The sequence below is a fragment of the Oryx dammah genome, unplaced genomic scaffold, assembly GCF_014754425.2.
Source record: "Oryx dammah isolate SB20612 unplaced genomic scaffold, SCBI_Odam_1.1 HiC_scaffold_5, whole genome shotgun sequence".
NCBI classification, from domain to species: domain Eukaryota; kingdom Metazoa; phylum Chordata; class Mammalia; order Artiodactyla; family Bovidae; genus Oryx; species Oryx dammah.
Window position 1 is genome coordinate 106,728,821 of NW_024070189.1, and position 24,814 is coordinate 106,753,634.

The window sequence follows — 24,814 nt, forward strand, 5'->3', positions numbered from 1 at the left end:
GGAAGGACTGATGTTGAAGCTGAAACTGTAATACTTTGGTCACCTGATGGGAAGTACTGACTCATTGGAAAAGACCCTGATGCTGGGAAAGACTGAAGGTGGGAGGAGAAGGGGTTGACAAAGGATGAAATGGTTGGGTGGCATCACTGACTCAATGGACATGAGTTTGAGCAAGCTCTGTGAGTTGGTGATGGATAGCGAAGTCTGGCGTGCTGCAGTCCATCGGATTGCAAAGAGTTGGACATTACTGAGCAACTGAACTGAACTGAAACATTCGTTATTTTTCAAGAGCAGCAGTGAAGATTCTCTTATTTTCTATATACAAACATAAGAATCTCTCATAGAAATAATCACTGCCTACAAATACTCATAGAACATTTACCAAAATTATTTTACTCAGCCATAAAGAGCACCTCCGCAAATTCTAGACTGCAGCAATTGTGCAGAGTAGTTTCTTACCAAGAAGCAATAATAGGGAATTCAACTACAGAAGGAGAGCTTCTTCCTGCCCCACCATTACCTCCCACACCTACTGGAATTCCAAGGCCTCCAGAATTTTAAAAAGAGTAACATAGAGTGAAATATTAATTTATAAAGTACTATAAATAATATATCATATATTAAAAGCTATTGAGCATAATCAAAAGAAAATGCAGGAATAAAAAAAACCACAATCTTATGAAATTTTATAAAATAAAGTTTTTAATTGAAGTATATTTGATTTGCAATATCACATTGTTTCAAGTGTACAGCACAAAAATTCCACTATACGTGTGTGTGTGTATATGTATAATTTATATATATATACTCTTTTTCAGATTCTTTTCCCTATAAGTTATTATATAATATTGAGTATAGTTTCCTGTGCTATACAATAGGTCCCTGTTGGTTCCACACTTGGTTTTGATGTAACAAATGTTATCTTTCTTCTTCTCTTTCTTTTTCTCCTTCTCCTCCTCCTTCTTCTCCACCACTGCCAACACCATCATCATCATCACCACCACCACCATCACTCAGCCCCATCCTGGGCTAAACACTTGCATGTGTTGCTTCTGAACCGTTTTCACTGCAACTCCAAGAGGGAGAATTATTATTTTATAGATGCAGAAACTGAGGCACAGAGAGGCAAAGCCACCCACCAGAGGTCCTAGAGTCCCAGTGTGGTTGGGACCAGGGGGCAGCAAGTGAGGTGAGTCATACATGTGCAGAATCTGCTTTGGCCTTTATTGAACGAAACAAAGAAAATTCAAAATAAATGAGCTAAGCATTCACTTCTAGAAAGATCATAAGTAGTAAATACCAAGAGAGTAAGAGGAGGAAATTAATAACAATAAAAATGAAATGAGAAACAAAAATAGCCCCAATAAATACATATTTTTGTTGCCTGCCAAGTTCCTCTGTCCTAGGGATTTTCCAGGCAAGAATACTGAAACAGGTTACCATTTCCTACTCCAGGGGATCTTCCTGACCCAGGGAGCAAACCTGAGTCTCTTGTGTCTCTTGCATTGGCAGGTGGGTTCTTTACCACTAGCACCACCTGGGAAGAGAGGTAAAGAAACCCACAAAACAAAAATGCAGAGAAGAGAGGGGGAAACTTTCTGTTTTGGAGTACTTCCATGGTGGTCCAGTGGCTAAGACTCTGCACTCCTGATGCAGGGGGCCCAGGTTCGTTCCCTGGCCAGGGAACTATATCCCACATACCACAACTAAGACATGACACAGCCACATAAATAAATACATTAGAAAGTTTGGAAGCTAGAAAGCGGATATTGGCACATAACTGACTTAGACTCCAGATAATCCACACAATAAGCCAACGAGGAAAGCTGAGAAACTCAATTAAAACCTCAAACTGGATTAAACCCCTGAACCACAGCCTGAACCACGTGATCCACCAGCAGCCACAGAGCAGCAAACTCCCTGGCTACCGCAGCTCTCACCCCACAAACAGGTCACTGGTGATGGTGGTATCTGCCTGCAGCAGCAGCCGAGTCGCGGAGTGTCCCAGATCGCACACTATAATCAGGGACGAGCAGGCCCAGCAATGGCACCAGCAGGAAAAAAGCTATGCTTCCCTGACCTTCACCCGTGGCCAAAGGAGAGCCAGCCCCAGTATCTGCTGCTGTAGACATCAAGCAGCAGGCAAACTCAAGACGTACATCCTGCCCCAACAGATGGCACCAGTCAGCATCGAGCAGGAGCCGAGCAATACTAGAAGGACCAAGCTGACCACAATGCGTGACAAGGATGCAGAAAACTAGACTGTCATTGGAACAGAGTCTACAAAAGCAGATAGAAACCAGTGACTAACGTGGTGACTGCCTGATAACATTGAAGATTAAGTGGGACTGAGAGTGCCCTCACAAAATAACCGAAATGGAAGAGTACCACAGAAAATCACTTGTCATACAAAGATGCAGGAGGACCACTATCCAAGTGAGAAAAGACAGTTAACTGAGGCCAATATGGAGGTGACCCAGATGTTGGAATTATCTGACAATGGTCTGAAAGCAGCTGGCATAAAACCCCACACGGTCAATGCTGAAATCAGATTGATTATATTCTTTGCGGTTGAATATGAAGATCTATACAGTCAGCAAACACAAGACTGGAGCAGACTGTGGCTCAGATCATGAACTCCTTATTGCCAAATTCAGACTTCAGTTGAAGAAAGCAGGGAAAACCACTAGGCCATTCAGGGCTATGACCTAAATCAAATCCCTTATGATTATACAATAGAAGTGACAAATAGATTCAAGGGATTAGATATAATAGAATGCCTGAAGAACTATGGACAGAGATTTGTAACAGGAAGCAGTGAACATAACCATCCCCAAGAAGAAGAAATACAACAAGGGAAAATGGTTGTCTGAGGAGGCCTAACGAATAGCTGAGAAAAGAAGAGAAGCATAAAGCAAAGAAAAGGAAAGATATATCCATCTGAATGCAGAGTTCCAAAGAATAGCAAGGAGCGATAAGAAAGTCTTCCTCAGTGATCAGTGCAAAGAAATAGAGGAAAACAATAGAATGGGAAAGACCAGAGATCTCTTCCAGAGAAGGCAATGGCACCCGACTCCAGTAGTCTTGCCTGAAAAATCCCATGGATGGAGGAGCCTGGTAGGCTGCAGTCCATTGGGTCGCTAAGAGTTGGACACGACTGAGTGACTTCACTTTCACTTTTCCCTTTCATGCATTGGAGAAGGAAATGGCAACTCACTCCAGTGTTCTTGCCTGGAGAATCCCAGGGACAGGGGAGCCTGATGGGCTGCCATGTATGGTGTCGCACAGAGTCGGACAGGACTGAAGCGACTTAGCAGCAGCAGCAGCAGCAGAGATCTCTTCAAGAAAATCAGAGATACCAAGGGAATATTTCATGCAAAGATGGGCACAATAAAGGACAGAAATGGTATGGACCTAACAGAAGCACAGAAGATATTAAGAAAAGGTGGCAAGAATACACAGAAAAACTACACAATAAAGATCTTAATAATCCAGTTAACCATGATGGTTATGATGGTTAACCATGATCACTCAGCGAGAGCCAGACATCCTGGAGTATGAAGTCAAGTGGGCCTTAGGGAGCATCACAACAAACAAAGCTAGCACATGTGATGCAATTCTAGTTGAGCTGTTTCAAATCCTAAAAGATGATGCTGTGAAAGTGCTGCACTCAATATCCTAGCAAATTTGGAAAACTCAGCAGTGGCCACAGGACTGGAAAAGACAGTTTGCATTCCAATCCCAAAGAAAGGCAATGTCAAAGAATGTTCAAAATACTGCACAATGCACTCATCTCACACACTAGTATAGTAATGCTCAAAATTGTCCAAGCCAGGCTTCAACAGTTTAACCATGAACTTCCAGATGTTCAAGCTGGACTTAGAAAAGACAGAGGAACCAGAGATCAAATTGCCAACATCCACTGGATCATTGATAAAGCAAGAGAGTTCCAGGAAAACATCTAGTTCTGCTTTATTGACTACACCAAAGCCTTTGACTGTGTGGATCACAACAAACTGTGGAAGATTCTTCAAGTGAAGGGAATACCAGATCACCTTACCTGCCTCCTGAGAAATCTGTATGCAGGTCAAAAAGCAACAGTTAGAACTGGACATGGAACAATGGACTGGTTCCAAATTGGGAAAGGAGTACGTCAAGCTTGTATATTGTCACCTTGCTTATTTAACTTACATGCAGAGTACATTATATGAAATGCCAGACAGGATAAAGGACAAGCTAGAATTAAGATTATAGGGAGAAATATCAATAACCTCAGATATGCAGATGACACCCACCCTTATGGCAGAAAGTGAAGAGGAGTAAAGAGGCTCTTGATGAAAGTGAAAGAGGAGAATGAAAAAACTGGCTTAAAACTCAACATTCAAAAAACTAAGATCATGGCATCTGGTCCCACCACTTCATGGCAAATAGATGGGGAAACAATGGAAACAATGACAGACTTTATTTTCTTGGACTCCAAAATCACTGCAAATGGTGACTGCAGCCATGAAATTAAAAGACGTTTACTCCTTGGAAGAAAAGCTATGACAAACTTAGACAGCATATTAAAAAGCAGAGACATTACCAACAAAGGTCTGTATAGTCAAACTATGGTTTTTTCAGTAGTCATGTATGGATGACTGTGAGAGTTGGACCATAAAGAAAAGTTGAGCACCAAAGAACTGATGCTTTTGAACACTGGTGTTGGATAAGGCTCTTGAGAGCCTTTTGGACTGCAAGGAGATCAAACCAGTCAATCCTAAAGGAAATCAGTCCTGAATATTCATTGGATGGACTGATGCTGAAAAAGCTCTAATACTTTGGCCACTGATGCAAAGAGCTGACTCACTGGAAAAGACCCTGATTCTGGGAAAGATTGAAGACAGGAGGAGAAGAGGACAATAGAGGATGAGATGGTTGGATGGCATCACCAACTTGATGGACATGAGTTTGAGCAAGCTCCAGGATTTGGTGATGGACAGGGAATCCTGTCGTGCTGCAGTCCATGGGAGTCACAAAGAGTCAGACACTAATAAGTGAGTGAACTGAACTGAACTGGCATAAAAACACTTCAACAATCAATTACAAATTATCTGGAAACACATGAAAAAATTTCAGCAAAGAAAAACGTTATAAAAAATGAATCAACTGAAAACTGTAGAACTGAAAAATACAATATCCAAAATTTAAAACCTCACTGAATAAACACAACAGTAGATTGGAGATGACAGAAGATAGAATCATTGAACTTGAAGACAATCTGAACTACAGAGAATAGACTGAAAAATAATAAACAGAGACTCAGGGACCTGTGGGTCTATAATAAAGGATCCATATAATCAGGGTTAGAGGAGCAGAGGAAGATGTGGGACCAAAAAGATAATCAAAGAAATAATAGTTGAAAATCTCCCAACCTTGGTGAAAGACATAAACCTACAGTTTCAAGAATCAGAGAGAATCCCAAATATGAGAAACACAAATAAATCCACATCAGGACACATCACAATTATACTTCTGTAAACTAAAAACAAAGGAAAAAAATTGAAAAAGCTAGAGAGAAATAATGTACTATTTATAAAGCAACAGCAATTCAAATAACAGTGGATTTCTGATTTCTCTTCTGAAACCATGGGGCCAGAAGGAAGTGGCATAACATTTTTCAAGTGCTGAAGGAAAAACTGTAAACTCTGAAGTGTAAATCTGTTGAAACTGTCCTTCATAAAAGAGAAGGCAATAAAAAATTCTCATATAAAGGACTTCCAAGAGAATTTATTGCCAGCAGACCTATTCTTAAGTAATGTCTAAAAGGGAATTCACTAGAAAGAAAGGAACTCATGACAGAAGAGACTGGGCCCTCAGAAAAGAAAGAAGAATGATACAATTAGTAAACAGAAGTAAACACAATAGATGATCCATGACCACTTGAGTTTAATTATATTTTATGGATGAAGCCAAAAAGTTTAAAGCTATAACGTTGAATGTAGACAGTATAACTTTAATGGGGGGCTTTCTCGGTGGCTCAGCTGGTAAACAACCCACCTGCCAATGCGGGATACACAAGAGATGTGAGTTTGATCCTTAGGTTGGGAAGATTCCCTGGAGAAGGAAATGGCAATCTTCTCGAGTATTCTTGCCTGGAAAATTCCATGGACAGAGGAGCCTGGCAGGCTACAGTCCAGGGGGTCAAAAAGAGTCAGACATGACTAAGCACACACGCACACAGACATATTGACAATTGCTTTCAATGTAAATAGTCTAAATACACCAATTAAAAGACAGACTTGGGGAAAAATACAGATTTGGAAGAGTGGATTCAGTTCAGTTCAGTTCAGTTGCTCAGTCATGTCTGACCATTTACGACCCCATGGACTGCAGCATGCCAGGCCTCCCTGTTCATCACTAGCTCCTGGAGTTTACTCAAACTCATGTCCATTTGAGTCGGTGATGCCATCCAACCATCTCATCCTCTGTTGTTCCTTTCTCCTTCCACCTTCAATCTTTCCCAGCATCTTTCCCAGGGTCTTTTCAAATGAGTTAGTTCTTTGCACCAGGTGGCCAAAGTATTGGAGTTTCAGCTTCAGAATCAGTCCTTCTAATGAATATTCAGGACTGATTTCCTTTGGGATGGACTGGTTGGATCTCCTTGCAGTCCAAGGGACTCTCAAGAGTCTTCTCCAACACCACAGTTCAAAAGCATCAGTTCTTTGGCACTCAGCCCTCTTTATAGTCCAACTCTCACATCCATACATGAATACTGAAAAAATCATAGCCTCGACTACACAGACCTTTGTTGGAAAAATAATGTCTCTGCTTTTTAATATGCTCACTGCAAGGAGATCCAACCAGTCCATTCTAAAGATCAGTCCTGGGTGTTCTTTGGAAGGAATGATGCTAAAGCTGAAACTCCAGTACTTTGGCCACCTCATGTGACGAGTTGACTCATTGGAAAAGACTCATGCTGGGAGGGATTGGGGGCAGGAGGAGAAGGGGTCGACAGAGAATGAGATGGCTGGATGGCATCACCGACTCGATGGACATGAGTTTGAGTGAACTCCGGGAGTTGGTGATGGACAGGGAGGCTTGGCGTGTTGCGATTCATGGGGTCGCAAACAGTCGGACACGACCGAACAATTGAACTGAACTGAACTGAACTAGGTTGGTCATAACTTTTCTTCCAAGGAGCAAGCATCTTTTAATTTCATGGCCACAGTCACCATCTGCAGTGATTTTGGAGGCCCCCAAAATAAAGTCCGTCACTGTTTCCATTGTTTCCCCATCTGTTTGCCATGAAGTGATGGGACCAGATGCCATGACCTTAGTTTTCTGAATGTTGAGCTTTAAGCCAACATTTTCACTCTCCTCTTTCACTTTCATCAAGAGCCTCTTTAGTTATTCTTCACTTTCTGCCATAAGGGTGGTGTCATCTGCATATCTGAGGTTACTGACATTTCTCCTGGCAATCTTGATTCCAGTTTATGCTTCATCCGGCCCAGCGTTTCTCATGCTGTACTATGCATATAAGTTAAATAAGCAGGGTGACAATATACAGCCTTGATGTGAAAGTGAAGTCGCTCAGTTGGGTCCGACTCTTTGCGATCCCCGTGGGATCTTCCAGGCAGGAGTACTGGAGTGGGTTGCCATTTCCTTCTCCAGAGGATCATCCCGACCCAGGGATTGAACCCAGGTCTCCCACATTGTAAGCAAGATACTTTACTGTTTGAGCCACCAGTGAAGTCCTCCTTTTCCTATTTGGAACCAGTCTGTTGTTCCACATTCCATGTCCAGTTCTCACTGTTGCTTCCTGACCTGCATGCAGATTTCTCAAGAGGCAGGCCAGGTGGTCTGGTATTCCCATATCTTAAGAATTTGTCACAAACTGTGGAAGAGTGGTTTGAAAAATAATAACTCAACTCTATGTTCTTTATAAGAAATTCACTTCAAACATGATGACAGAGGTAGCTTCAAAGTAAAAAGATGGAAAAAATATCTCCAAACCCAGATGGCTTCACTGGAGTATTTTACCAAACATTCAAAGAATTAATAAATGATTTTAATCTATTTTAGAAAATAAGAGGGTTAGGACACCTTCCAACTAATTTTATGAGCCTATACTATTCTGATCCCCAAATCAGACAAAAATAGCACAACAAAGAAAACCACAGAACATTATGTCTCATAAATTTAGATGCAAAAATCCTCAGAAAAATTTAGCAAATTAAAGAACATATAAAAAGATGATATACCACAATGAAGTGGGGTTTATCTTTCCAGTTATAAAGGTTGGTTACATATTTCACAACCAAGACTGAAGGTCATATGAACATTTCAAGTTACACAGGAGAAACATTTCACTAAATTCAACAAGTTGATCATTCATGATAAAAATTCTATGTATTTCATTAAGTCCCATAAAAAGGACTTAATATCATAAAGAACATTTACAAGCCAATAGAGAACATCGTACTTAATGGTGTGACTTTCCCCATGAGACTGAGAAAAGAAGGCAACAATATCTGCTTTCACCACTCCTACTCAACATAATACTGGTATTTCTAAACACTGTCACAAGTCAAGGAAATGCAAAAAAAAAAAAAAAAAAAACCCAGACATCCAGATTGGAAAGAAAGAAATAAAACTTTCTCTACTTGCAGACAACATGCTTGTTTATGTTGTAAACTCCAAGGAATGTATAAAAACATCTAGAATTAATAAATGAGTTCAGAAAGATGGCAGGATACCAAGTTACTATGCAAATGTATTTCTATATGCTGATGACATTCAAGTGGAAACCAAAATTAAAGATACCACTTAGAATTGCTCTAAAGAAATGAAACAGGTATAAATCTAACAAAACATGCCCAAGATCAATATGGTAAAATTTATGAAATGCTGATAAAGAGACATAACTTGTTCAAGATTTGAAAGATTCAACATAGCAAAGATGCTAATTCTTCTCAAACTCATTTACAGATTTACCACAATCCTCAATGAAATCTCAACAAGATTTCTTTTTATAAGTATAGAAAGGCTTATTCAAAATTGTAGATGGAAAGGCCCTAAAATAGCCAAAACAAATTAAAAAAAGAAAAGTGGGAGTAATCATTCTTTTAAATGTGAAGTGTTTGCTACTAGCTACAATAATATTCATAGTATCATATTAGCAGAGGGATAGTCATATAGATTAATGGAACAGATAGAAATGAAGAAATAGATTTATACAAATTTGTTCATCTACTTTTAACAAAGGAAAAAAAGTCATTCCAGTGAGAGAGAGGGTTTTCAGTAAATGGTGCTGAAGTAGGTACCTATAGCAAAAACAAAAAACCTTAAACTAATCCTTCAACTTTATACAAATTTTAACTCAAAATGGTAAGTTTTTACAAGTATGTAAAATGTGAAACTTCTAAAAAAAAATAGGATAAAATATTCAAGACCTATTAGGCAAAGAGTTCTTAACCAGAAGTATGATTCATAAAAGGAGAACTTGATTAATTGAACCTTACACAATCTAAAACTTTTGCTCAGCTATTGACCCCATTAATGAATATGAAAAGACAAATTACAGACTAGGAAATATTTGCAAATCACATATTTGACAGAGGATTTGTGTGTGGAATTTACAAAGAAAATCTCAAACTCAAGATTTAAAAAGACAAACAATCTAACTTTTAAAACAGGCAAAAAATATGCATAGATGTTTTATGAAATAAGATATGCATATGGAAAATAAGCACATGAAAAGACATTCAACATCATTGGGAAAATGCCAAATAAACCTGCATACCAAATAGAACTACATACCATTCATAATTACAGAAATAAATACAGTAATAACACAAATGATGGTGAGGATGTGGAGAAAATGGATCCATGATAAATTGCTGCTGGGACTATAAAATAATACAGAGTAATATAATTTTTGTAAATGATATCTTGACCCCTTTTTGATGCCCTGGCTAGAGGTTGGTCAGTTTTCCTTCTTGAACACCCAATTACGCCCAAACTCCCAACTATTGATTTACTGGGCTCTCATTCACCTAGCCATTATTTGTTGTTTTTGCTGTCAGTCACTAAGTCATATCCGACTCTTTGAGACCCCATAAACTGCAGTATGCTAGGCTCCCCTGTTCTTCACTATCTCCCAGAGTTTGCTCAAACTCATCTCCACCGAGTCAGTGATGCTCCTTCTCCTTATGCCTTTAATCTTCCCCAGTATGAAGGTCTTTTCCATGAGTTGGCTCTTTGCATCAGGTGGCCAAGGTAGTGGAGCTTCAGCATCAGTCCTTCCAAGGAATATTCAGTCTTACTTTCCTCTTAGGATTGACTGGTTTGGATCTCCTTGCAGTCCAAGGGCCTCTCAACTGTCTTCTCCAGCACCACAATTCCAAAGCAGCAATTTTTCAGGGCTCAGCCTTCATGTTCCAACTCTCACATCTGTACACAACTGGAAAAAACCATAGCTTGGACTATAGGGATCTTTGTCAGCAAAGTGATGTCTCTGCTTTTTAATATGCTATCTAGTTTTGTCATAGCTTTTCTTCCAAGGAGCAGGTATCTTTTAATTTCATGGCTGCAGTCACCATCCACAGTGATTTTGGAGTCCGAGAAAATAAAATCTGTTCCTGCAGCCACTTTTACCCCTTCTCTTTGCCATGAAGTGATGGGACCAGATGCCATGATCTTCGTTTACTGAAGGTTGAGTTTTAAGCCAGCTTTTTCACTCTCTTCTTTCACCCCCAAGAGGCTCTTTAGTTGCTCTTCACTTTGTGCCATTAGAAGGGTATCATTTGCATATCTGAGGTTGTTGATATAGCTCCAGCAACCTTGATTCCAGTTTGGGAGTCATCTAGCCCAGCATTTCACATGATATATACTCTGCAAGTAAGTTAAATAAGAAGGGTGACAATACACAGTCTTGTCCTACTCCTTTCCCAGTGTTGACCCAGTCCATTGCTCCATGCGTCTTTACTGGATTTTAACAGTCTGCAGGGCGTGCCTCTCGCCCCTATGCTGTGACCTTACTCTTGGCAGGCTGGAGCCTGATTCTTCTCTCTACCCTGGTTGGAGCACAGGGCCTTGACCACTAGTTAACTAATGTACCTTCATGCAAACATAATCTATCAGCTCAGTCCTTTCTCTGCTCATTTTCAACCACCACCTTAATAGAACAGCTTGATCTTTGAACACAGCTCAGGACAGTTACATCCGGCTAGGATCCCACAATTGTCCTTGAATTTACTGCACTGAACGACCATATATGGACTGAAACGGGCCATTAACTATCATTTTCTGTGTATCTGAGGCCAGAAGAATCATTCACGACTAAATGTCTTGTCTTTAGAGAGATCAACATACTGGCTAAGCTCAAAAGTCTGAAAGCCTGTCCTGTTTCCAAGTAACTGACGGGCCAAATGAAAGGGAGGAAGATCAAGGAAAAAAGAAAAAGAGAGGGACAAAAATGAACAGCCTGAGACAAAAAAAGAAGAAGAAGAAGAAAGAGTTAGTTGGAAAGAGTAGGAGCGTTAAGAAGATGATTAAGTAGAAACGACCGGCAGTAACAAGCGGAGAGAGCGAGAAGGGAACTCAGACCCTGCGAGGCGTGCACTGGTCACTGCTCCCCGCTCCCCAGAGCCCGGGATAGGGAACAGAAAGGGCGGGGCCTGCGCAAGCGGCTAGCGGAGAGCGACCGCCCCGGATGCTGAATGGTCGCGCCCTGCGGCGGTGGCCAATGGGCGCCCGGGATGTTGGAGCGGCAGCGTCAGTCGCGGCGCTCTCTCGCTCGCCCGCCGCAGAGGGGGTGAGGTGGGGGAGGGGGACGGCGGCCGCCGCCATGATGCTTGTTTGCTTTCAATGAAAACAAGGGGGACGCGGAGGCGGAGGAGGCGGCGGCGTCGGTGGCGGCGGCGTCGGCTGCGCGGAGGCGAAGGCAGCGGTGGGTGCAGCGAAAAGGGAGAGGCCGGAGGCCGAGAGGCCGAGAGGGCGTAGTGGCGGCCCGTCGAGGAGGCTGAAGCGGGCGGCTGACGCGGTGGATCTCGGAGGGGGAACAAAGAGCGGCGGCTGAGGCGGCAGAGGAGCGGCGACGGCGGCGCTGCAGCTGCGGGCGGGACTGGTATGGTGGTTCCACAGGTCAGACCCCGCTGCACTCACAGGGAGGAGGCGGCGGCAGCGGCGGAGGAAGGCGGCGCACCCCAAGAGGTGAGCGAGACCGGCCCGAGGCCCAGCCGGGCGCTGCTCCTCGCACTGGCGGCGCACGGGCCGCCTTCGGTCGCGTCCCGGGGACCGTAGCGCGGGGCACTCGAGCGAGAGCACCGTAAGTTTTGTGGGCGGCGGGCCTGCAGCTTGGAGGAGATGGCGGCTGTTGAGGGGACCCTAGAAGCGCAGCTGTCGCGATCGCGCTGATTCCGGGACCGCGCCCCCGCGCAGAGTCCGGGGCTGAGGGCTGTTGATTGACGGCGAGGGTGGGGGCGCGCAGGGGGCCGCCGGGGGTGGAGGGAATGCCCTGGCTCTCGACTCTGGCTCTGGTCACTCTCAGGAGGAGAGCTGGCGTCTGGGACTCTTGGCCAGGCTGGGTGGCAACTTTGGAGAAGTGGCAGTGTGGGACTGCGCGAAGTGTAGTATGGAACTTCGCAGTTACCACAGAGCGGGAAACTGGTTCCCCCAAATGTGTTTAAAATTAAGTTTTAGGCAGTTATCTTTTGGGGGTGGGGGGGATGGATTGGGAGGATGGGAATGGTTAAAGAAGCCCTTAGCAGCAGATGGAGAGATTAGGATATTGCTGAGGACTCAGAGATACAATTACTTGAAGCTTTTATGTTTAAATAACCTAAATCTTATCTTTCCTCCTTTCTTCTAAGTACCAGTCATTATTTTCTTCGGAAACTTTTTTTCTTTTGACTCTTCTCTTTCTATACCTTTCTTGAAGAGCTTGCTAAGCAATACCTGTAACCGTTTCTTGAACTGTTACCTGTAAAAGACCGCGTTGTGAATGGTCGTTTTACTTGTCCTTTTTGGATGTGTTATTGTGCTAAACTGACGTTTAAATAATCTCCTTGAATACGAGTTCCCATATTTATTTCCAGGTGGATTGCCTCATTAGTGGTAGTGCAGAATCTTCTTGCCTCTTTGTATCTGGGGATTTTAATTTTGGGGAGGAAGAGAGTGAATACGAACAAGAGAAAAATAAAATGGCATATAATACTTGTGTTTTTCTGAATGCACTAGAGTTTATCATCCCAAAACAGTTTTGTAGGCTATAGGAGCTATGTCCATTGATCAGAAGGGTTTGAAGGCTTGTTTTGTAATTGCTATCAGAGTAATTATTACAGTCTTTAGAATATGATGACTTTTAGAATAAAATTTGCTTAATATTTTTAGACCAGTGATCTGGTCCAGTCGACTTGCTTTAAACAAAATTTTTGAATAGCTACTAATGAGGAAACAAACTTAGAAAGGTTAAAGCGACTTGCCTAAGACATTACAGTTAAGAGGGAAAGGACCAGGTTTTGTGTAAGTGTGAGAGCACATGAGAGTGATGTACTTGCCAAAGATTAGTTCTTTGGGGAGGGCAGAGTGTGTTTTAATAAATGGAAGTTATTTGAGGTAGTTGACTCTGATCAGTTTCAGTAGGTGAAAAAGATACTTAATGAAATGGTCAAAAAGCGAGGATGTGACAAAAGACAAAGCTGCTTGTGATGCTAAGAACATGTTGCATAGTTTCAGAAGTGTCTTCATCAGTGGTATGTGTTAATAGATGAAGAAGCTCTTCTGAATGCTTATTTGTTTGTAGGGATTTTCAATTTTCTTAGACCTTAGTGGCAAAGTAAAACTTATCAGAGTCTTGAATAGACATGAGGTTGGTTATAGAACTTAGTCGTGACTACAGAAATTGGCATTTGCTTCTGTACTTGTGGTTTATAAATAATGTATTTTGCTTAGTGTTTAGGCATTCCACTGTGTCCATATTAGCCTTTTTTTTTTTAATGTTCTTTAAAGCATAAACCTTTTTCATATTGTAGTGCAGCAGAAAGGGGTAATATGTGTAAGGCATACTGGAATAAATGGTCAAGGCTGCTCACAACTTGCAGCTTTTGGGTCATAAAGCATGAGGACTCTTTAGCACCCTTGTAACTTTCTCATACTTAAGGTGCACTGGTTGAAAAACTGCTTTTAAAGTATTTATTTGCATGTAAGGTGGTGGCTCATTTAGGCTGCCTTAATCTTACCCTTCTCTGGGCTTTACCTCTCCCTTATCCATTTTTATTTTCTTGGTTACTTATGTGCAAGGAATAGTATATGCTGGACATAGTGTTGGACCCTGAGAATTAAAAAGTGAATAATAGTTGCTGTCTTCTTGTTTCTGTAGTCTTAGTAGGTGTACAGAGGCTCTGGGAGAACAGGAGAGAATGATTAAATTTGTAGAAGATGTGGGAGCAGTTTACAGAAAATAACATGGAGTTAGGCTTGTCAAACTGGGGAGATGGGTCATTTCAAACATAAGGAACTCTGGGTGCATTGAGGTGCCAAATGTTGGGGTAAGGCCAGTGGTGACATGTTACTGAAAAGGAGAGTGACTGGAGATGAGCCTGCAAAGGTATGTCCATCCTTGATTTTGAAGAACCATGCTTATTAAGCTAAAAGTGAGGTTTATATCTTTATCCTATAGCAAAGGAAAGAGCAAAATATTTTTCAGAGGGGAGCAATGTGATTTAGAGATCATTTAGGCATCAGTGTGGACAACTAAGTGGAGGCCCTACATATAAGAAAGGCATACTTGAGATAGTGTGAAGTTAGCGAATCTGAATCTGTTTTAAACTTGGATATATAGGGTATTTTGTTTCTGTGATCCCTTTTGTGGTGGGCTTGAGGACTGAGTTCAGTTGCTCTGTAATACAGGGTAATTGAAAATGTTTTGAAAATTAAGAGCAATCAAAACAATGAAACCCATGTAGTGATACTGTAGGTAGGCATTCAGGCTTTCAGAACTTGTCTTCTCAGTTAGGCTGAGGCAGATTGTAGTAGTTAAGCTGGAAAAATCAACTCTTTACTCACCAGAAGTGAGAGCCACCAAGCTTAAAGGTTGTGGCTATCCTGACGGTCTGTGAGGATATGGACTGTAAACCTTTTGTGAAATTGGGTGGAGGACAGAGTTTCCCCTTTTGTATGGTGGTGGTGGTTTAGTTTCTAAGTTGTGTCTGACTCTTGAGACCCCCATGGACTGGGGTTCCTGCCAGGTTCCTCTATCCGTGGGATTTTCCCAAGCAAGAATACCTGAGTAGGTTGGCATTCCTTTCTCCAGGGAATCTTCCCAACCCAGGGTTTGAACCCAAGTCTCCTGCATTGGCAGGTGGATTCTGAGCCACCAGGGAAGCTCAGAGCAACATATAGGATCCCAAAAGTCACCATGATAGGCAGAATTGTGCAGTAAAAACTATAGGCCTTTTGGGAAAAATGGTACTGGAACACAACAGTCAAAACATTGTCAGTGACTTTATTTTTTTAAAAAGGAACCTGATAAAAATGGTAGCATAGTTTTAATCCTAAATGATTAAGGAATACATAAATACCGCAGGTGCTGGAGAAGACTCTTCAGAGTCCTTTGGACAGCAAGTAGATCAAACCAGTCAGTCCTAAAGGAAAGCAACTCTGAATATAGATTGGAAGGACTGATGCTGAAGCTGAAGCTCCAGTGTGAAGCTGATATGAAGAGCTGACTCATTGTGAAAAGACCCTGATGCTGGGAAAGATTGAGGGCAGGAGGAGAAGGGGACAACAGAGGAGATGGTTGGATGTCATCACTGACTCGGTGGACAAGAGTTTGACCAAACTCCTGGAGATAATGAAGTACAGGGAAGCCTGGGGTGCTGCAGTCCATGGGGTTGCAAAGAGTTGGACACAGCAGCTGAACAAATACCATGATAAATGTGATACTTTACCTTGAAAAAGACCTGGTTTGCTTGTGGAAATGGGCATGAGAAGGGTTGCTGCTTGTGAGTTGTTATAAAGTGATGGAAAGAGGGTTACCTGAAATCAAAGGGAATGTTATAATAATACCAAATGTGGATGGGTGTGGCTCAGCATATGTGTACACACAGACTGAACTGATGGAGCTGATAGGTGTTTTCAGGTGTGTGTATTTTGTAAATTACTATGTAGCTCCGTTCAGCCAGGGGCAGGTTTCTACCTTTTTCAAGTGTTTTTCTCAGACAAAATCCTATGTAAGCAAATGGGAATTTTGTGTTTTGCTCAAAGTTTCTAATATATCAGTCACGTTGGGACAGATTATTTTCAGAATAAAAGATACAGCAGAACTAACTACCCTTCAACATAGTATTTTAAAGTAGTGCTAAAACTCACTTCCACACATGCTATTTTAGACTTGCTACTGTAATCGGGATGGTTGGAAAGTGTCACCGACTCAGTGGACTTGAATTTAGGAGATAGTAGAGAATGGAGGAGCCTGGTGTGCTGCAGTTTATGGGGTCGAAAAGAGTCAAAACTTAGTGACTGAACAACAACAACAGTAATAGGGCTTATGCTTTTCTATTTCAGGTGGGCTTATAATGGTGCAGAGAGAAAAACAAATGAACCAATAAAGCGCTCATCAAGTTACATGAGGAATACACAAAGTATTTGGGGGATGCTAAAGAAGGAGCAGAGGCTTCCCTGGTGGCTCAGATGGTAAAGAATCTGCCTGAAATGCAGGAGACCTGGGTTCAATCCCTGGGTTGGGAAGATTCCCTTGGAGAAGGGAATGGCTACCCACTCTAGTATTTTTACATGGAGAATTTCATGGACAGAGGAACCTGGCGAGCTGCAGTCCATGGGGTCGCAAGAGTTGGACGTGACTTAGCAACTAAATCACCACTGCCAAGGAAGGAGCATTTAATTCTGCTTTGGAAATGGGGGATTCATCTCAGAGGTCTTTGGGCTGAATTTTGAAAGTTGACTAGAGGTTTGTTAGACTGAGTGGGACATTTCAGTGGGAAGAAAGAGCATGTGCAAAGACAAGTTACATACAACTTGGACTGTGAAACAGGTTGCAAAGATGTAAGGGACAGGTGGAGTTGCTAGAAATAGTCTGTGAATGGTCTTAGGCTCTTTCTTAAAGTGTTGGGATGTAAGTTTGTATATAATAGGGATTCATTGAGAGTTTAGGTAGATGGGGTGGGGAAATTATGTGTGTGACATACTTTTTCAGGAGACATAGTAAAAATGTGAAGGCTTGATGAAGAAGGTCAAGAAACTGGGGTCAGAAAGTCCTTAGGACTTCACTTAAGTCCTTGTAAGAGAAATACTCTAGAATTGTTAAAGCCTTCATGATTTATATGGTCAGCATTTTGTCAATGATTTTCTGTCTTAGTTTTCAGGGGGAAAAAGGACTAGAGGGTCAAAATTGATTTCTAGTATACTAGAACTTCCCACAATGATTGTATGTATGACTTAGCAGCTAGAATAAATGTTGAATGTCTCAAAAGGCCAAAATTGCAGTGAGATATGGTGTGGTCACTCACGTAGAGCCTGACATCCTGGAGTCTGAAATCAAGTGGGCCTTAGGAAGTGTTACTACAAACAATGCTAGTGGAGGTGATGGAATTCCAGCTGAGCTATTTCAAATCCTAAAAGATGATGCTGTGGAAGTGCTGCACTCAATAAGCCAGCTAATTTGGAAAACTCAGCAGTGCTCACAGGCCTGGAAGAGGTCAGTTTTCATTCCAATCCCAAAGAAGGACAGTGCCAAAGAATGTTCAGACTACTGTACAGTTGAGCTCATTTCACAGTGCTAGTAAGATGTTGCTCTATATCCTTCAAGCAGGAACTTCCAGATGGACAAGCTGGATTTAGAAAAGGCAGAGGAACTAGATATCAAGTTGCTGACATTTGCTGGATCATAGGGAAAGGAAGGGAATTCCAGAAAAACATCTACTTCTTCTTCATTGACTATGCTAAAGCTTTTGACTGTGTGGATCACAGCAACTGTGGAAAATTCTGAAAGAGATGGGAATACTAGACCCCCTTACCTGCCTCGTGAGAGACCTGTATGCAGGTCAAGAAGCAACAGAACCTTACATGGAACAACTGACTGATTCCAAATTGGGAAAGGAGTATGACAAGGCTGTATACATGCAAAATGCCAGGGTGGATGAATCCCAAGCTGGAATCAAGATTACAGGGAGAAATATCAACAACCTCAGATACACGGATGATACTACTCTAATGGCAGAAAGTGAAGAGGGCTATAGAGCCTCTTGATGAGGGTAAGAAGAGAGTGAAAAAGCAGGCTTAACACTCAGCATTCAATAAACAAAGATCTTGGTATCTGGTCCCATCACTTCATGGCAAATAGAAGGGAAAAAAGTGGAAGCAGTGACAGGTTTTATTTTCTTGGGCTCCAGAATCACTGTGGATGGTAACTGCAGCCATGAAATTAAAAGACACTTGCTCCTTGGAAGGAAAACTATGACAAACTTAGACAGCATTTTAAAAACAAAAATATGTTGCCAACTAAAGGCCATATAGTTAAAGCTATGGTTTTCCCAGTAGCCATATATGAATGTGAGAGTTGGACCCTAAAGAAGGCTGAGTGCTGAAGAATTGATGCCTTCGAATTATGGTGCTGGAGAGTCCTTTGGACCACAAGCAGTTCAAACCAGTCAGTCCTAAAGGAAAATGAACCCTGATGCTGAAGCTGAAGCTCTATCTTCAGCTAGAGCTTTGGCCTCCTGATTCAAAGTGCCGACTCATTGGAATAGAGCCTGATGCTGGGAGAGACTGAAGGCAAAAAGAGAAGAGGGCAGCAGCAGAAGAGATAGATAGAGAGCATCACTGAGTCAGTGGACATGAATTTGAGCAAACTCCAGGAAATAGGGAAGGATAGGGAAGGCTGGCATGCTGCAGTCCATGGGGTCACAAAGAGTTGGTTGCGACTTAGTGAATGAAAGACAACAAAAGGGGATAGCTATAATAATGTGATCATAAGAGAAGGAAGAGCAATTAGATGATTGAAAATCTGGCAGAAGATAAGAGATGAAAAGGTTTCTGTTGGCAGCCATCATTGTTGGATTGGTTGTTGCTTGTCTCATGCTAAGAGAAAAGATTTAGATTTAATACTGGTGGTTGGCTTGCCTTACCTTTTTGATCTCAGTGATGTTTCACCACACAAATTTTGATTCAACTCCCTTCATATTAGTTGGCATTCAGCTTTGTTGATTAGATCATAAATCATGATTGTCTTAATATATTCTTTTGCTCTGTACTTCATATTTGACTTAAAATATAGAGATTAAGATTTCTACACTAAGAAGTGTTTGTATTTTAAATTGAAATTTGTGGATGACCTGTATTTAGTGTACCTTTGTAGTTATATTTTGAGTTGATTTATTGAATTGAATTTGCTAGTATTTGACCATTTTTGACCTTCAAAATTGGTAGTTTTTCCTGTGGTGTTGCAGTACACTCTCGCTTCTCTCTGTATTTTATATTCAGTCATGTTATTAGGCACAGGCCCATGGTTAGAATTGCATTTTATCAGCAGTCTGTCGTGGTGGTTGGTGGTTTAGTTGCTAAGTTGTGTCTGACTCTTGAGACCCCATATATTGTAGCCTGCCAGGCTCCTCTGTCCATGGAATTCTCCAGGCAAGGATGCTGAAGTGGGTTGCCATTTCCTTGTCCAGGGGATCTTCCCAACCCAGGGATCAAACCTACACCTCCAGCATTGCAGGCAGATTCTTTACTGCTGAGCCACCAGGGAATCACCCTTAATAGCAGTCTAGTAAACTCTTACAGGCGGTTGGTTATTGACTGGGCACTGCAGATACAGATGGGTATGCCAGTCTTCTCCTTTGAGAAATTAGACTACTACGTCTGCTGTTTGACCTATTTGGAGGATTATTTTATCATAATTAAAAAATCTCTTTTGCAGACGTTTTACTGGTTGTTTTAGTTAAACCAATATGAATTTAAAGTGAGAAGTGTTAGTTGGTCAGTCGTGTCTGACTCTTTGCAACCCAATGGACTGTAGCCTGCCGAACTTCTCTATCCATGGAATTTTCCAGGCAAGAATACTGATGTGGTTTTCCATTCCCTCCTTAAGTTCATTTTTATTCCCTGTGAGACAAGGATTTAAGGAATTGAGATTTTGGGATGCAGGAGAAGGTAGCTACAGAAATAAATTTTTAGAAATACCACTGCAGTGTTATTTGCCTTTTTCATTCTCATCCTCTTATGAGTATACTGTGCAGTTTTTCATAGACTGACAAATGTGTGTGATATCTGATCAATGGAATTCAGAGTAGACAGGCTGTCTTCCAGCATGTTAGACCTTAAAGATTTGCAAAAATGTAAGACTGTGTCACTCTTCTTGCAAAATTTTGCTTTGTTTTTGAAAATAATTGCTTTTCATTAAAATTCTGTGGTTAACATGTGCTAGGTTTGTTATATTAGTGAGTTAATACATGCCAGAGTCCAGCTCCAGCAGCCAGGGAATCAGCCTGAAGAGATGAGTGGTGTTGGGGGAAAGTGATGCAGCCTCTGACTCAAGGTGCGGGACTGCATGTTTATTTCAAGCTTCAGGTTTTCTTTTATACTTTGACAAAAGCATTAGGTCAGAGGTTTGACATTTTCAGTTCCCCCTCACCCAGATTATTGTTTCATTGTTGCCCTTCAGAGTTCCTGCTTCAGCGATTCTCTCAGAATGGTGTTTACCTGTGATTACATTGTAACTCATGGTTATGTCTGGGCTGCATACCACATTCCTCAGTTTATTTCTTATCTTTCTAAATCCTGCTTGCCCCTAGTATCTTAAGCTCACTATCTCCTAAAAAGGCTTCTAGCTATTAATATCTCTAAAATTCCCAAATCTCTATAAGCTATAGTAAAATATGCTAACACTACAACAGTCCTTAAACTTTTAGCTTCTAACTATTCTTAATTATTCCTGAACCCTAAACTCAGCAAATTTCCTTTGCCATAAACATTCCCCTCACAAACAGGTCTCAGATAACAATCCTTCCCATGGCCTTGAGCTGCGGCCTACGTACTTATCCTGGGACATTCTTTGTAAAGATCCTTGAACAAATGTCAGTGGTTACTTTATGGATTATTTTCTGGGCACAACTGCAGAAGGCTTTGTGCTTTCTCGTGCTTCTCTCAAGAACAGTAAGCACCTTAACGTTCTTTCCAGCCAGCTCAACCGAAGAAAGGGAAAAACAAGTCAGAATCACAAGACCTAACTCCTCCATCCCGAGACCGTGCCTGTGGGACGAGGAGAAGGGGTTGGGGCCGTGCCTCCATTTTGTCAGTAATGCCTAATGTGCCTCCCAACAAATACACTTTTAAATTCCTTAGTTCTTATTTCTAATACAGTAAATATTGATAGATAGAACTCACATACAAAAGGTCTTTGAGGGGTCTGGCAGAGAGCGGGGGGCATGCGAAGACCATGAGGCAACTGGGAGCGGCTGGTTCCCCAGCGGTGTGTGCCTCGGCTGGGCCGGGAGCTGTGCCAGTCGGTGCCTCCAGCCAAGCGGGGTCCGCCTCCCTCCCAGAAATCAGCTGACCGGAGCGTGACCAGAGGGCATACCGGATCCACCAGAGGCGCCACCGCCTGTGCTCGCAGGCCACGGGTGAAAAAGAAAGCACGGGCTTGCTCAGCCTGGAGCGAAGAGGTGGCCCTGAGTGAAGAGGTGGTCCCAAGCGAAGAGGTGGCCTGGAGTGAAGAGGTGGTCCCGAGCGAGGAAGTGGCAGCAGCCGGGCTCAGTGTGACCGTCACCCACAGCAATGAGAAGCATGGTCTTCAAGTTACTCCATAAGAAGCCAGTAGTGAGCCAGTTGTCCAAGATCTGGCCCAGGTTGTTGAAGAGGCTACAGGGGTTCCAATGCCTTTTCAGAAACTCATATTTAAGGGAAAATCTCTGAAGGAAATGGAGATGCCATTATCAGCACTTGGAATACAAAATGGTTGCTGGGTTATGTTAATTGGGAAAAAGAACAGTCCAGAGGAAGAAGCTGAACTAAAGAAGCTGAAAGATTTGGATAAATCTGTGGAGAAGATAGCTGACCAGCTGGAAGAAGTGAATAAAGACCTTGCTGGAATCCAGCAGGGTTTTCTGGCCAAGGACTTGCAAACTGAAGCTCTCTGCAAACTGGATAGGAGAGTAAAAGCCACGATTGAGCAGTTTATGAAGATCTTGGAGGAGGTTGACACACTAATTCTGCCAGAAAATTTCAAAGACAGTAGAATGAGAAGGAAGGGTTTGGTGAAAAGGATTCAGGCCTTCCTAGCTGAGTGTGGCGCAGTGGAGCAGAACATCTTCCAGCAGACAGAGCGACTGCATCCCACAGCCTTGGCCCTCGCCGACTGAGGTGAGGCGGAGAGGCCCCTGCTGCACTGAAGGGCAGCCCCACCAGCTCTGCCGTCTCTGGAACAGAAGCTGCCTGCCTTCCCCAGGGCTGCTGGGGGCGGTTGGCCCATTGCCTTTTCCTACTCTTACAACCCGCTCTCAATGATCAAGTGTTGTCCGTACAATCTTTAGCCTCCTGTCAGCTTCTCGTTCTGTCTCTGTGGATCTGTGCTGTCCAGCAGCCCACCTTGTCTGGAGAGTGCCTCCATGACCAAGTCTTCCCAGCTGTGGACCTTTGGGTGCTTTCTTTGGGCTGGTGAGAGCTCTTATGTATCCTGAGGTAGTTCTCAGTTTATCGGCCTCAGATCCATGAGGCCTTTTTGTGCTTATGATCCCATAAGCCTGTCTGTGTTAACCAGAATCACCAGGAGCCTGTATCTGGTGAAGAAAGTCAGGAATGGGTCAGAACAGGTAGCCCGAGTGTCTCTCATGTGACCTGATTCTGAAACAGCTGGCTGGTTGTGGGTTCATGACCCTATCCTCAGCTCCCAGTGACCCTGATCAGCCATAGGTCATGAGATCTCTGGTTCATTCCTGGAGTGGGGCCTGTGGTTGATATATGGACTGCCTTGCTCCCAAGCACATCTCTAGAAGGTTAGAACCCAGAGTTGACTAAGTCTCTGCTTGCAACCAGGTCACACCCTGGCTTACGAGGGACAGTGAGGGGGCCAGAGTGAATGCAGCAGGCAGGTAGTGAGGGCAGCCATAAACCTCTCAGGAGTTCCTTCAAAGGCGTTGTTACGAGCCATCCCCTTCTGAGATCTACATTTTCTTCAAGTTACTTTGAGGTTTTTTCTGTCTGTTTTGTGGTCCTTTCCCCCTTCATTTGTTATTTAAAAAATAAAGCAGTTTACATACACACAAGCAAGCAGGAAAAAAAAAAAAGGTCTTTGAGATACTTAAGTATAAGGATCCTGAGATGATAGCATTTGAGATCTGCTGTCTTAAGTATTAGGCAGAGTTTGGGAGTAGAGAATATGAGTGAAGAGTAGTTTGTAAAGATGATATATCTGAGAAGGCAACTCAAGGACTCATGGTCTTAGCAACATAATATTTGAAGAATGAACCCAGAAGATCTTGGTTTCATCAGTGACAGAATTCTAGAGCTGTATGAGGCATTGGTGTACAGCTTGCAACTAGATTGTCCCAGGTTCAAATCCTAGCCCTACTATTAGGTTGGTGCAAACATAATTGTGGTTTCAGACTGTGAATCATTATAACTAGGCTGAAACACAAATCTTTATTAATCAAAATAGGAACCATTACAATCCACACATTTTTGCCAATAAGAAAAAGGTTTTGTTTATTCCTGTAGCATAAAAATCCATTCTTTGGGTTTTGAAAAACTCTTGGAAGGCATTTTCTGCATCTTGCTGGTTGTGGAAGTGTTTTCCCGGCAAAAAGTTGAGATGCTTGAGGAAGTGGTAGATGATTTACGAGGACAGGTGAATATGGCAGATGAGGCAAACCTTTCTAGCCCAGTTAATTCTCCAGCTTTTGAAGCATTGGCTGTGTGATATGCGGTCAGGCCTTGTCGTGGAGAATTGGGCTCTTTCTGTTGACCAGTTCTGGCTGCAGGCCTTGCAGTTTTTGGTGCACCTCATTGATTTGTTGCACATACTTCTCAGATGTAATGCTTTTGCCCTGATTCACAAAGCTGTAGTGGATTAGACTGGTAGCAGACCAGTTTGGCTTTGGGAGAAGCTTTGGAGCTTTTTGGTTCAACCACTGTCACCAGTTGTATAAAATCCACGTTTTGTTGCACGTCACAGTCCGATTGAGAAATGGTTCATTGTTGTGTAGAATAAGAGAAGATGACACTTCAAAACAATGATTTTTTTTTTTTAATTTTCGGTCAGCTCATGAGGCACCCACTTACCTAGCTTTTTCATCTTTCCAATTAGCATCACATGCTGAATGACTGTAGAAAGCTGGACATTGAAGTCTTCAGCAACTTCTTGTGTAGTTGTAAGAGGATCAGCTTCGATGATGGCTTTCACTTGGTCGCTGTCAACTTCTGATGGCTGGCCACCACACTCCTCATCTTCAAGGCTCTCGTCTCCTTTGCAAAACTTCTTGAACCACCACTGCACTGTATGTTCATTAGAAGGTCCCCAAGCCAAATGTGTTGTTGATGTTGAGAGTTGTCTCCCCTGCTTTACAACCCATTGTGAACTTGAATAAGAAAATCGCTTGAATTTGCTTTTTGTCTAACACCTTTTCCATAATCTAAAATAAATATAAAATACATAGAAAGTAATGTCAAAAGCAAAAAAAAAAAAAAAGGGCAAGAAATGGGTGTTAAAATGATGTATAACATAATCACATGTATTTAAGAATATATTCCAATATCAAACAGCAAATTTCAACAGTGCTAAAACTGCAGTTACTTTTGCACCAACCTAATACTAACCAAG

At 42.3% G+C, this 24,814-nt stretch overlaps 1 protein-coding gene, 1 non-coding gene and 1 pseudogene across 3 annotated transcripts in view; all 3 read left to right on the plus strand.

Moving 5' to 3' along the window:
- Positions 1-1,613: 1,613 nt before the first annotated feature.
- On the plus strand, positions 1,614-1,686 carry TRNAR-CCU. Its single transcript has one exon. It is a non-coding gene; the product is annotated as a tRNA-Arg (tRNA).
- Positions 1,687-11,788: 10,102 nt separating this feature from the next.
- CNOT6 (CCR4-NOT transcription complex subunit 6) overlaps positions 11,789-24,814 on the plus strand; it is a 94,981-nt gene continuing 81,955 nt past the window's right edge. For both annotated transcript variants that reach the window (XM_040241404.1, XM_040241405.1), the window contains exon 1: positions 11,789-12,195. The gene's annotated coding sequence lies outside the window, so the exon portion shown is untranslated. The remainder of the gene's footprint in view (positions 12,196-24,814) is intronic.
- On the plus strand, positions 14,549-23,342 carry LOC120864663 (annotated as a pseudogene).